Source organism: Triticum urartu, chromosome 6, assembly GCF_003073215.2.
Source record: "Triticum urartu cultivar G1812 chromosome 6, Tu2.1, whole genome shotgun sequence".
In the NCBI taxonomy this organism is placed as follows: domain Eukaryota; kingdom Viridiplantae; phylum Streptophyta; class Magnoliopsida; order Poales; family Poaceae; genus Triticum; species Triticum urartu.
This window is the reverse complement of record NC_053027.1, coordinates 33,841,796-33,855,869: the sequence shown is the minus strand read 5'-3', so window position 1 is coordinate 33,855,869 and position 14,074 is coordinate 33,841,796.

Sequence of the window (14,074 nt, the reverse complement as noted above, 5' to 3'; positions counted from 1 at the left end):
ATCTCAAACTTTTTTCAACTTTCACGCAATACATGAGCGTGAGCCATTGATACGTGTCCAACGTATCTATAATTTTTGATTGTTCCATGCTATTATATTATCAACCTTGGATGTTTATATGCATTTATATGCTATTTTATATGATTTTTGGGACTAACCTATTAACCTAGAGCCCAGTGCCAGTTTTTGTTTTTTCCCTTGTTTTAGAGTATCGCAGAAAAGGAAAATCAAACGGAGTCCAATTGACCTGAAACTTCACAGGACTTATTTTTGGACCATAAGAAGCCCACAGAGTATCGGAGTTGGACCAGGAGAGTCCCGGGCTGCCCACGAGGGTGGGGGGCGCGCCCACCCCTTGGGCGCGCCCCCCTTCCTCGTGGACAACCCGGAGGTCCACCGACGTACTTATTCCTCCCATATATACCCATATACCCTAAAAACTTCGGGGAGCACAATAGATCGGGAGTTCCGCCACCAGAAGCCTCCGTATCCATCGAAAACCAATCTAGACCCATTCCGGCACCCTGCCGGAGGGGGCAAATCCTTCTTCGGTGGCCATCTTCATCATCTTGGTGCTCTCCATGACGAGGAGGGAGTAGTTCTCCCTCGGGGCTGAGGGTATGTACCAGTAGCAATGTGTTTGATCTCTCTCTCTCTCTCATGTTCTTGAGGTGATACGATCTTGATGTATCGCGAGCTTTGCTATTATAGTTGGATCTTATGATGTTTCTTCCCCTCTACTCTCTTGTAATGGATTGAGTTTTCCCTTTGAAGTTATCTTATCGGATTGAGTCTTTAAGGATTTGAGAACACTTGATGTATGTCTTGCGTGGGATACTCGTGGTGACAATGGGGTATTCTATTGATCCACTTGATGTATGTTTTGGTGATCAACTTGCAGGTTCCGCCCATGAACCTATGCATAGGGGTTGGCACACGTTTTCGTCTTGACTCTCCGGTAGAATCTCTGGGGCACTCTTTGAGGTCCTATGTGTTGGTTGAATAGATGAATCTGAGATTGTGTGATGCATATCGTATAATCATACCCACGGATACTTGAGGTGACATTGGAGTATCTAGGTGACATTAGGGTTTTGGTTGATTTGTGTCTTAAGGTGTTATTCCAATACGAACTCTAGGGTTGTTTGTGACACTTATAGAAATAGCCCAACGGATTGATTGGAAATAATAACTTTGAGGTGGTTTCATACCCTACCATAATCTCTTCGTTTGTTCTCCGCTATTAGTGACTTTGGAGTGACTCTTTGTTGCATGTTGAGGGATAGTTATATGATCCAATTATGTTATTATTGTTGAGAGAACTTTCACTAGTGAAATTATGAACCCTAGGCCTTGTTTCAACACATTGCAATACCATTTGTGCTCACTTTTATCATTAGTTACCTTGCTGTTTTTATATTTTCAGATTACAAAAACCTTTACCTACCATCCATATACCACTTGTATCACCATCTCTTCGCCGAACTAGTGCACCTATACAATTTACCATTGTATTGGGTGTGTTGGGGACACAAGAGACTCTTTGTTATTTGGTTGTAGGGTTGCTTGAGAGAGAACATCTTCGTCCTACGCCTCCTACAGATTGATAAACCTTAGGTCATCCACTTGAGGGAAATTTGCTACTGTCCTACAAACCTCTGCACTTGGAGGCCCAACAGTGTCTACAAGAAGAAGGTTGTGTAGTAGACATCAAGCTCTTTTTCGGCGCCGTTGCCGGGGAGGTTAGCGCTTGAAGGTATATCTTTAGATCTTGCAATCGAGTCTTTTAGTTTCTTGTTTTATCACTGATAACCCACAAGTATAGGGGATCACAACAGTTTTTGATAAGTAAGAGTGTCGAACCCAACGAGGAGCTAAAGGCAGAACAAATATTCCCTCAAGTTCTATCGACCACCGATACAACTCTACGCACGCTTAACGTTTGCTTTACCTAGAACAAGTATGAAACTAGAAGTACTTTTTAGGTGTTGTTGGATAGGTTTGCAAGATAATAAAGATTACGTAAATAAAAAGTAGGGGCTGTTTAGGTAAATAAGCAATAAAGTAAATATAGCGAGTGTGGAAAAGTGGTGGTAGGAGTTGCGGAATTGCACCTAAGCAACTGACTACTTTACTAGACCAATAGCAAGTATTATGTGGGAGAGGCCACTGCTAGCATGTCATCCCTGACTTGGAATTCTATGCACTTATGATTGGAACTATTAGCAAGCATCCGCAACTACTAACATTCATTAAGGTAAAACCCAACCATAGCATTAAGATATATTGGTCCCCCTTCAATCCCGTATGCATCAATTTCTATGCTAGGTTGAAGCTTCTGTCACTCTTGCCCTCCAATACATAGTCCTATCAACATACAACTAACCCTATGGATAATAATATGAAGCATAAAGCACCATGTTCAAGTAGAGGGTACAACGGGTTGCGGGAGAGTGGACCGCTGTAGATAGAGGGGGGAAGTTGATGGATATGTTGGTGAAGACGGCAGAGGTGTTGGTGTAAATCGCGGTGATGATGATGATGGCCACAGCAGCGTTCCAGCGCCACCGGAAGAGAAGGGGAGAGGGGGACCCTTCGTCTTCTTCTTCCTTGACCTCCTCCCTAGATGGGAGAAGGCCCCTCTGGTCCTTGGCCTCCATGGCATGGGAGGGGCGAGAGCCCCTCCGAGATTGGATCTGTCTCTCCGTCTCTCTCTGTTTCTGCATTCTCAGATTCTTTCCTTTCACCGTTTCTTATATTCCTGGAGATCCGTAACTCCGATTGGGCTGAAATTTTAACACGATCTCTATCCGGATATTAGCTTTCTTGCGGCAAAAGAAGGGCACCAACCGCCTTACAGGGCGGCCACGAGGGTAAGGGGCGTGCCCCCCTGCCTCGTGGCCCCCTCGGGCATCGTCGCACGTGGATTTTTCTTCCCAAAAATCATATAATTCCAAAAAAAATCTCCGTCAGTTGTTATCCCGTTTGGACTCCGTTTGATATGGATATTCTGCGAAACAAAAAACATGCAACAAACAGGAACTGGCACTGGGCACTGGATCAATATGTTAGTCCCAAAAATAGTATAACAAGTTGCCAAAAGTATATGAAAGTTGTAGAATATTGGCATGGAACAATCAAAAATTATAGATACGACGGAGACGTATCAATCACTAGTTTAGTTTATAAAATAAAATTACAAAAAATGGAATTAAGTTTGCCTCATACTCTTCATCTTTTAAATATCTTTCGTGAGTATGATGGAAAGGAAAATTGTGCCAAAGTGTTAGAAGAAGAATGCATTAAAATGTTTGGCACTAAATATTTGAATGATGAGCATGGTTGCAATGTTGTTAGTATGAATTCCTTGAATATCCATGATGCTAATGATATGCAAAGCCACAAGCTTGGGGAAGCTATGTTTGATGAAGATGATATTCTTTGTCCTCCAAGCTTTGATGAGCAAATTTATTATGATGAAAGCATGCCTCCTATTTATGATGATTATATTGACGAAAGTGGATTTGGAGAGGTCATGACTTTATGCAGAGATGAATCCACTATTTCGGAAGAGGTTCCAATTGATTATGAGAACAAAGTTGCTATCTATGATGATTATTGTGATGGCTTGTATGCTATAAAGAATAATGATATCCATGAAACTTGTCATCATGATTTTAGTTTTCAATTGGATTATGCCTCACATGATAATTATTTTGTTGAGTTTGCTCCCACTACTATTCAAGAGAAGAAATTTGCTTATGTGGTGAGTAATAAAATTTCTATGCTTGTAGATCATGAAAAGAATGCTTTAGGTGCTGGTTAAATTGTTGAATTCATTCATGATGCTGCTGAAAATTATTATGAGGGAGGAACTTATGCTTGTAGGAATTGCAATAATATCAAGTTTCCTCTCTATGTGCTTAAAGTTTTGAAGCTATGCTTGTTTTACCTTCCTATGCAAGTTGATTCTTGTTCCCACAAGTTGTTTGCTCACAAAATCCCTATGCATAGGAAGTGGGTTAGACTTAAATGTGTTAGTCATATTCTTCATGATGCTCTTTTTATGTTTCAATTCTTATCCTTTATGTGAGCATCATTGAAATCATCATGTCGAGCAAGGGGCGTTAAACGATAGCGCTTGTTGGGAGGCAACCCAACTTTATTTTTGTTCCTTACTTTTTGCTCCTGTTTAGTAATAAATAATTTATCTAGCCTCTGTTATGATTGAGTTTTTATGTTTTAATTATTGTTTGTGCCAACTAGAACCATTGGGAAGACTTGGGGAAAGTCTTGTTGATCTTGCTATAAAAAACAGAAACTTTAGCGCTCACGAGAATTGCTGCCATTTTCTATTGGAGAGTGCTATTTAGTTAATTCTTTTTGCAGATGATTAATAAATAAATCCCTCACGTCCAGAAATTTATTTGAGAATTTTATGAGTTCCAGAAGTATACGTTTGATCCAGATTACTACAGACTGTTCTGTTTTTGACAGATTCTGTTTTTGATGTGTTGTTTGCTTATTTTGATGAATCTATGAGTAGTATCGAAGGGTATTGCTACGTCTTGAGCTTGCGTTGGTTTTCCCCGAAGAGGAAGGGATGATGCAGCAGAGTAGCGTAAGTATTTTCCTCAGTTTTTGAGAACCAAGGTATCAATCCAGTAGGAGGCCACGCTCAAGTCCCTCGTACTTGCACAAAACGATAGCTACTCGCAACCAACGTGATTAGGGGTTGTCAATCCCTTCACGGTCACTTACGAGAGTGAGATCTAATAGATATAATATTTTTGGTATTTTTGGTATAAAGATGCAAAGTAAAAAGTAAAAGCAAAGTAAAAAGCAAAGCAAGATTAAAGTGATGGAGATTGATATGATGAGAATGGACCCGGGGGCCATAGGTTTCACTAGTGGCTTCTCTCAAGAGCATAAGTATTCTACGGTGGATGAACAAATTACTGTTGAGCAATTGACAGAATTGAGCATAGTTATGAGAATATCTAGGCATGATCATGTATATAGGCATCACGTCCGTGACAAGTAGATCGAAACGATTCTGCATCTACTACTATTACTCCACTCATCGACCGCTATCCAGCATGCATCTAGAGTATTAAGTTAAAAATAGAGTAACGCCTTAAGCAAGATGACATGATGTAGAGAGATAAATTCATGCAATATGAAATAAACCCCATCTTGTTATCCTCGATGGCAACGATGCAATACGTGCCTTGCTGCCCCTTCTGTCACTTGGAAAGGACACTGCAAGATTGAACCCAAAGCTAAGCACTTTTCCCATGGAAAGAACTACCAATCTAGTTGGCCAAACCAAATGGATAATTCGAAGAGACTTGCAAAGATAACCAATCATACATAAAAGAAATCAGAGAAGATTCAAATATTATTCATAGATAGACTTGATCATAAACCCACAATTCATCGGTCTCAACAAACACATCGCAAAAAGAAGATTACATCGAATAGATCTCCACAAGAGAGGGGGAGAACTTTGTATTGAGATTCAAAGAGAGAGAAGAAGCCATCTAGCTACTAACTATGGACCCGAAGGTCTGAGGTAAACTACTCACAGTTCATCGGAGGGGCTAGGATGATGTAGAAGCCCTCCGTGATGATGGCCCTCTTCCGGCGGAGCTCCGGAACAGGCCCCAAGATGGGATCTCGTGGATACAGAAACTTGCGGCGGTGGAATTAGGTTTTTGGCTCCTGTTCTGATCGTTTGGGGGTACGTTTGTATATATAGGAGGAAGGAGTACGTCAGTGGAGCACCGAGGGGCCCACGAGGCAGGGGGCGTGCCCTAGGGGGGCGCCCCCCACCCTCGTGACCTTCTTTGACTCCTTGGAGTAGGGTCCAAGTCTCCTGGATCACGTTCGGTGAGAAAATCACGTTCCCGAAGATTTTATTCTGTTTGGACTCCGTTTGATGTTCTGTTTTTCCGAAACACTGAAATAGGCAAAAAAACAGCAATTCTAGGCTAGGCCTCCGGTTAATAGGTTAGTCCCAAAAATAATATAAAAGTGGAAAATGAAGCCCAATATAGTCCAAAACAGTAGATAATATAGCATGGAGCAATCAAAAATTAGAGATACGTTGGAGACGTATCAGGTATGAACCATAGATAAGTTGGAATACAGTAGATATTACACCAATATGAATTTAGAATGAGTTCACAACAGTACCTAAGTGGTGATTTATTTTCTTATACTAACGGAGCTTACGAGTTTTCTGTTAAGTTTTGTGTTGTGAAGTTTTCAAGTTTTGGGTAAAGATTCGATGGACTATGAAATAAGGAGTGGCAAGAGCCTAAGATTGGGGATGCCCAAGGCACCCCAAGGTAATATTCAAGGACAACCAAGAGCCTAAGCTTGGGGATGCCCCGTAAGGCATCCGCTCTTTCGTCTTTGTTAATCGGTAACTTTACTTGGAGCTATATTTTTATTTACCACATGATATGTGTTTTGCTTGGAGCGTCATTTTATTTTATTTAGTTTTGCTTGCTGTTTGAATAAAATACCAAGATATGATATTCTTAAATGTTAGAGAGTCTTCACATAGTTGCATAATTACTTGACTACTCATTGATCTTCACTTATATCTTTCGGAGTAGTTTGTCATTTGCTCTAGTGCTTCACTTATATCTTTCTAGAGCACGGTGGTGGTTTTATTTTATAGAAACAGATGAACTCTCATGCTTCACTTATATTATTTTGAGAGTCCTAAACAGCATGGTAATTTTCTTTGGTTATGAATTTAGTCCTAATATGATGGGCATCCAAGAGGGATATAATAAAAACTTTCATATAGAGTGCATTGAATACTAAGAGAAGTTTGATACTTGATAATTGTTTTGAGATATGGAGATAGTGATATTAAAGTTGTGCTAGTTGAGTAGTTGTGAATTTTAGAAATACTTGTGTTGAAGTTTGCAAGTCCCGTAGCATGCACATATGGTAAACGTTGTGTAACAAATTTGAAACATGAGGTGTTATTTGATTGTCCTCCTTATGAGTGGCGGCCGGGGACGAGCGATGGTCTTTTCCTACCAATCTATCCCCCTAGGAGCATGCGCGCAATGCTTGGTTTTTGATGACTTGTAGATATTTGCAATAAGTATGTGAGTTCTTTATTACTAATGTTGAGTCCATGGATTATACGCACTCTTACCCTTCCATCATTGCTAGCCTCTTTGGTACCGTGCATTACACTTTCTCACATTGAGAGTTGGTGCAAACTTCGCCGGTGCATCCAAACCCCGTGATATTATATGCTCTTTCACACATAAACCTCCTTATATCTTCCTCAAAACAGTCACCATACCTACCTATTATGGCATTTCCATAGCCATTCCGAGATATATTGCCATGCAACTTTCCACTGTTCCATTTATTATGGCACGCATCATCATTGTCATATTGCTTTGCATGATCATGTAGTTGACATCGTATTTGTGGCAAAGCCACCATGCATAATTTATCATACATGTCACTCTTCATTCATTGCCCATCCCGGTACACCGCCGGAGGCATTCATATAGAGTCATACTTTGTTCTAGTATCGAGTTGTAATCTTTGAGTTGTAAATAAATAGAAGTGTGATGATCATCATTAATAGAGCACTGTCCCAAATAAATAAATAAAGGCCAAATAAAAAAAGAAAGGCCAAATAAAAAAAGGCCAAAAAATTAAAAAAATAAAAGGGACAATGCTACTATCCTTTTTTTCACACTTGTGCTTCAAAGTAGCACCATGATCTTCATGATAGAGAGTCTCTTGTTTTGTCACTTTCATATACTAGTGGGAAATTTTCATTATAGAACTTGGCTTGTATATTCCAACAATGGGCCTCCCCAAGTGCCCTAGGTCTTCGTGAGCAAGCAAGTTGGATGCACACCCACTTAGTTTCTTTTGTTGAGCTTTCATACATTTATAGCTCTAGTGCATCCGTTGCATGGCAATCCCTACTCCTTGCATTGACATCAATTGATGGGCATCTCCCTAGCCCATTTATTAGCCGCGTCGATGTGAGACTTTCTCCTTTTTGTTTTCTCCACATAACCCCCTCACTATATTCTATTCCACACATAGTGCTATATCCATGGCTCTCGCTCATGTATTGCGTGAAGATTGAAAAAGTTTGAGATCACTAAAGTATGAAACAATTGCTTGGCTTGTCATCGGGGTTTTGCATGATGAGAGCATTCTTGTGTGACGAAAATGGAGCATGACCAAACTATATGATTTTGTAGGGATGAACTTTCTTTGGCCATGTTATTTTGAGAAGACATAATTGCTTAGTTAGTATGCTTGAAGTATTATTGTTTTTATGTCAATATTAAAATTTTGTCTTGAATCTTATGGATCTGAATATTCTTGCCACAATAGAGAATTACATGGATAAATATGTTAGGTAGCATTCCACATCAAAAATTCAGTTTTTATCATTTACCTACTCGAGGACGAGCAGGAATTAAGCTTGGGGATGCTGATACGTCTCCAACGTATCTATAATTTTTGATTGTTCCATGCTATTATATTATCAACCTTGGATGTTTTATATGCATTTATATGCTATTTTATATGATTTTTGGGACTAACCTATTAACCTAGAGCCTAGTGCCAGTTTCTGTTTTTTTCCTTGTTTTAGAGTATCGCAAAAAAGGAAAATCAAACGGAGTCCAATTGACATGAAACTTCACGGAACTTATTTTTGGACCAGAAAAAGCCCACGGAGTATCAGAGTTGGACCAGGAGAGTCCCGGGCTGCCCACGAGGGTGTGGGGCGCGCCCACCCCCCTGGGAGCGCCCCCTGCCTCGTGGACAGCCCGGAGGTCCACCAACGTACTTCTTCCTCCCATATATACCCATATACCCTAAAAACTTCGGGGAGCACAATAGATCGGGAGTTCTGCCGCCAGAAGCCTTTGTATCCACCAAAAACCAATCTAGACCCGTTCCGGCACCCTGCCGGAGGGGCAATCCTTCTCCGGTGGCCATCTTCATCATCCCGTTGCTCTCCATGACAAGGAGGGAGTAGTTCTCCCTCGGGGCTGAGGGTATGTACCAGTAGCTATGTGTTTGATCTCTCCCCCCCTCTCTCTCTCGTGTTCTTGAGGTGATACGATCTTGATGTATCGCGAGCTTTGCTATTATAGTTGGATCTTATGATGTTTCTCCCCCTCTACTCTCTTGTAATGGATTAAGTTTTCCCTTTGAAGTTATCTTATCGGATTGAGTCTTCAAGGATTTGAGAACACTTGATGTATGTCTTGCGTGGGATACTCGTGGTGACAATGGGGTATTCTATTGATCTACTTGATGTATGTTTTGGTGATCAACTTGCAGATTCCTCCCATGAACCTACGCATAGGGGTTGGCACATGTTTTCGTCTTGACTCTCTGGTAGAATCTTTGGGGCACTCTTTGAGGTCCTATGTGTTGGTTGAATAGATGAATCTGAGATTGTGTGATGCATATCGTATAATCATACCCACGGATACTTGAGGTGACATTGGAGTATCTAGGTGATATTAGGGTTTTGGTTGATTTGTGGCTTAAGGTGTTATTCTAGTACGAACTCTAGGGCTGTTTGTGACACTTATAGGAATAGCCCAACAGATTGATTGGAAAGAATAACTTTGAGGTGGTTTCGTACCCTACCATAATATGTTCGTTTGTTCTCCGCTATTAGTGACTTTGGGGTGACTCTTTGTTGCATGTCGAGGGATAGTTATATGATCCAATTATGTTATTATTGTTGAGGGAACTTGCACTAGCGAAAGTATGAACCCTAGGCCTTGTTTCAACACATTGCAATACCGTTTACGCTCACTTTTACCATTAGTTACCTTGCTGTTTTTATATTTTCAGATTACAAAAACTATTATCTACTATCCATATTGCACTTGTATCACCATCTCTTCGCCGAACTAGTGCACCTATACAATTTACCATTGTATTGGGTGTGTTGGGGACACAAGAGACTCTTTGTTATTTGGTTGCAGGGTTGCTTGAGAGAGACCATCTTCATCCTACGCCTCCTACGGATTGATAAACCTTAGGTCATCCACTTGAGGGAAATTTGCTACTGTCCTACAAACCTCTGCACTTGGAGGCCCAACAACGTCTACAAGAAGAAGGTTGTGTAGTAGACATCAGCCATGGATATAGCACTATGGGTGGAATAGAATATAACGATGGGGTTATGTGGAGAAGACAAAAAAGGAGAAAGTCTCACATCGACACGGTAATCAACGGGCTAGGGAGATGCCCATCGATTGATGTCAATGCAAGGAGTAGGGATTGCCATGCAACGGATGCACTAGAGCTATAAATGTATGAAAGTTCAACAAAAGAAACTAAGTGGGTGTGCATCCAACTTGCTTGCTCACAAAGACCTAGGGCATTTGAGGAAGCCCATTGTTGGAATATACAAGCCAAGTTCTATAATGAAAAATTCCCACTAGTGTATGAAAGTGACAAAACAAGAGACTCTCTATCATAAAGATCATGGTGCTACTTTGAAGCACAAGTGTGGAAAAAAAGATAGTAGCATTGTCCCTTTTTATTTCTTTTCTTTTTTGGGCCCTTCTTTTTTTATTTGGCCTTTCTCTTTTGTTTTTATTTGGGACAATGCTCTATTAATGATGATCATCACACTTCTATTTATTTACAACTCAATGATTACAACTCGATACTAGAACAAAATATGACTCTATATGAATGCCTCCGGTGGTGTACCGGGAAGGGCAATGAATCAAGAGTGACATGTATGATAAATTATGCATGGTGGCTTTGCCACAAGTACGATGTCAACTACATGATCATGCAAGGCAATATGACAATGATGAAGCATGTCATAGATGAAAGGGTGGAAAGTTGCATGGCAATATATCTCGGAATGGCTATGGAAATGCCATAATAGGTAGGTATGGTGGCTGTTTTGAGGAAGATATAAGGAGGTTTATGTGTGACAGAGCGTATCATATCACGGGGTTTGGATGCACCGGCGAAGTTTGCACCAACTCTCAAGGTGAGAAAGGGCAATGCACGGTACCGAAGAGGCTAGCAATGATGGAAATGTGAGAGTGCGTATAATCCATGGACTCAACATTAGTCATAAAGAGCTCACATACTTATTGTAAAAATCTACAAGTCATAAAAAACCAAGCATTATGCGCATGCTCCTAGGGGGATAGATTGGTAGGAAAAGACCATCGCTCGTCCCCGACCGCCACTCATAAGGAAGACAATCAAAGAACACCTCATGTTTCAAATTTGTTACACAACGGTTACCATATGTGCATGCTACGGGACTTGTAATCTTCAACACAAGTATTTCTCAAATTCTACTCAACTAGCACAACTTTAATATCACCATCCTCATATCTGAAAACAATTATCAAGTATCAAACTTCTCATACTATTCAATGCACTTTTTATGATAGTTTTTATTATACCAATCTTGGATGCCTATCATATTAGGACCAATTTTATATCCAAAGCAAATTACCATGCTGTTCTAAGGGACTCTCAAAATAATATAAGTGAAGCATGAGAGATCAATAATTTCTATAAAATAAAACCACCACCGTGCTCTAAAAGATATAAGTGAAGCCCTAGAGCAAAATTATCTAGCTCAAAAGATATAAGTGAAGCACATAGAGTATTCTAATAAATTCCAATTCATGTGTGTATCTCCCAAAAGGTGTGTACAGCAAGGATGATTGTGGTAAACTCAAAAGCAAAGACTCAAATCATACAAGACGCTCCAAGCAAAACACATATCATGTGGTGAATAAAAATATAGCCTCAAGTAAAGTTATCGATGGACGAAGACGAAAAAGGGGATGCCTTCCGGGGCATCCCCAAGCTTAGGCTTTTGGTTGTCCTTGAATTTTACCTTGGGGTGCCTTGGGGCATCCCCAAGCTTAGGCTCTTGCCACTCCTTATTCCATAATCCATCAAATCTTTACCCAAAACTTGAAAACTTCACAACACAAAATTCAACAGAAAATCTCATGAGCTCCGTTAGTATAATAAAACAAACCACTACTTAAGGTACTGTAATGAACTCATTATTTATTTATATTGGTGTTAGACCTACTGTATTCCAACTTCTCTATGGTTCATACCCTCCGATACTAGCCACAGATTCAACAAAATAAGCGAACAACACACGAAAAACAGAATCTGTCAAAAACAGAACAGTCTGTAATAATCTGTAGGTTTCGAATACTTCTATAACCCCCAAAATTCAAAAATAAATTGGTGGACGTGAGGAATTTGTATATTAATCAGTTAAAAATAATTAACCTAATCGCACTCTCCAGTAAAAAATGGCAGCAAATCTCGTGAGCGCTAAAGTTTCTGTTTTTTACAGCAAGATCGCTAAAACTTCCCCAAGTCTTCCCAAAGGTTCTACTTGGCACAAACACTAATTAAAAGCATAGAACCACATCTAAACAAAGGCTAGATGAGTTATTTATTACTAAACAGAACCAAAAAGCAGGAAACAAAAATAAAATTGGGTTGCCCCTAGCTAGGCATAAAAGCAAGAATAGATCTAGGTATTATCATCTTTGGTATGGAATCCATAAGTGGATTGATACATCTCCAACGTATCTGTAATTTTTGATTGTTCCATGCTATTATATTATCAACCTTGGATGTTTTATATGCATTTATATGCTGTTTTATATGATTTTTGGGACTAACCTATTAACCCAGAGCCCAGTGCCAGTTTCTGTTTTTTCCTTGTTTTAGAATATCACAGAAAAGGAAAATCAAACGGAGTCCAATTAACTTGAAACTTCACCGAACTTATTTTTGGATCCGAAGAAGCCCAGAAGACCTGGAGTGCACGTAAGGGAAGCCACGAGGCAAGGGGGCGTGCCCACCCCCTGGGCGCACCCTCTAACCTCGTGGGCCCCTCATGGCTCCCCTGACGTACTTCTTCCGCCTATATATATCTCCATATACCCTGAAAACATCCGGGAGCACAATGGATCGGGAGTTCCGCCGCCAGAAGCCTCCATAGCCACCGAAAACCAATCTAGACCCGTTCCGGCACCCTACCGGAGGGGGAATCCCTCTCCGGTGGCCATCTTCATCATCCCAGTGCTCTCCATGACGAGGAGGGAGTAGTTCTCCCTCGGGGCTGAGGGTATGTACCAATAACTATGTGTTTGATCTCTCTCTCTCTCGTGTTCTTGAGGTGGTACGATCTTGATGTATCGCGAGCTTTGCTATTATAGTTGGATCTTATGTTTCTCCTCCCCCTCTACTCTCTTGTAATGGATTGAGTTTCCCCTTTGAAGTTATCTTATCAGATTGAGTCTTTAAAGATTTGAGAACACTTGATGTATGTCTTGCCGTGCGTATCTGTGGTGACAATGGGATACCACGTGATTCACTTGATGTATGTTTTGGTGATCAACTTGCGAGTTCCGCCCATGAACCTATGCATAAGGGTTGGCACATGTTTTCGTCGAGATTCTCCGGTAGAAACTTTGGGGCACTCTTTAAGGTTCTATGTGTTGGTTGAATAGATGAATATGAGATTGTGTGATGCATATCGTATAATCATACCCACGGATACTTAAGGTGACATTGGAGTATCTAGGTGACATTAGGGTTCTGGTTGATTTGTGTCTTGAGGTGTTATTCTAGTACGAACTCTAGGGCTGTTTGTGACACTTATAGGAATAGCCCAACGGATTGATTGGAAAGAATAACTTTGAGGTTGTTTCATACCCTACCATAATCTCTTCGTTTGTTCTCCGCTATTAGTGACTTTGGAGTGACTCTTTGTTGCATGTTGAGGGATAGTTATATGATCCAATTATGTTATTATTGTTGAGGGAACTTGCACTAGCGAAAGTATGAACCCTAGGCCTTGTTTCAACACATTGCAATACCGTTTACGCTCACTTTTACCATTAGTTACCTTGCTGTTTTTATATTTTCAGATTACAAAAACTATTATCTACTATCCATATTGCACTTGTATCACCATCTCTTCGCCGAACTAGTGCACCTATACAATTTACCATTGTAT